Source organism: Lipotes vexillifer, unplaced genomic scaffold (assembly GCF_000442215.2).
Source record: "Lipotes vexillifer unplaced genomic scaffold, Lipotes_vexillifer_v1.1 scaffold1129, whole genome shotgun sequence".
NCBI lineage: Eukaryota > Metazoa > Chordata > Mammalia > Artiodactyla > Lipotidae > Lipotes > Lipotes vexillifer.
Window position 1 is genome coordinate 1,847,060 of NW_006789022.1, and position 1,111 is coordinate 1,848,170.

Genomic DNA, 1,111 nt, shown 5'->3' on the forward strand with positions numbered 1-1,111 from the left:
CAGGGTTGGGGGTCGGAGGCTCCCTGTGGAAGGGGCACTGGCCCTGAGCTGGGGTGAATGGAGGGGGGTGGGAGGGATGGTCGTTGAGGGGAAGGAATGGGGCGAGAAGGAGGGGCATCCGGAAGGCTTGTGAGGGAGGCTCTGAAGGGGGGTCCCCAGCCTATGCTAGCCCCAAGGGCTGGAAGCAGTGCCCGTCCAGAGGGGATGAGGAGCCCGTTGTGCCCTGAAGGGTCTACAGGGGAGAAACCAGCGAGGAACTGGCCTTCCTAGGAAAAGCAGAGGGGGCTGGAGAGGGGAAAGGAGAGAAGTGGAAAGGCAGGGAGCAGGGCCAGGCCAAGGGCTCCATACTGGGGGGCACCGCGGAGGACCAGGCTTTACTGGGGGATGGGAGCCAAGGGGAGAGGAGGTTATGGGGAGGGAGCAGAGGGGAAGGCGCCCAGGTGCTAGAGGCAGAGATGGGCATGTGTTGGTGGAGAGCCAGGAAAGATGGGGGGCCCGAGGGAGAGGAGCAGAAGCTTGCGGGGGAAGGTTGGAGGTGATGAGAGAGGGAGACTGGGAAATCAGTAGGAGGGGGCTGTGCTGGGGTGGGAACGCGCTGGGGGCGGTGACAGGGTTATGGTCAGAGAGTGCTGCAGGGAGAGGAAGCTGCAGGGCCCGGGGCTTGCTCCCCTGCCCCCAAAGAGGAGGGCAACATTCCACATGTCCCAGCCTCCTCCCCAGCTGAAGGAGCCATCTGCCCTGGGTCCTCTGGGTTGGGGTATGGGCCCCTGAAGCCTTGATGGGTCCTTAGAGGAAAAAATTGGCTGTGGGCAGCTGTTGGCTTCTTTACTCTCAGCCCCCACCTGAGTCCTGGGTGAAGGCATTCGGTGCCTCATTGAACCAGCAAGGGCTGGGAGGGGGCTCTTTCTTGGTGCCTGGAGGTGAAGGGGGAAGCTGTCCAGACCTGGAGTGATGAAATCAATCTTAGGGTGTGGGTCTTGGGTCTCCAGTCCTCTTGGCTGCCTTGGGGCTTCCATACACTTCTGGTTTTTTACGTGTTGGGGGATGGGGTCCGGTGGGCGAGGACCTTCCATTCATTCCTGCCCCTCCCTCTTGTCCACCTTCCCAGTGT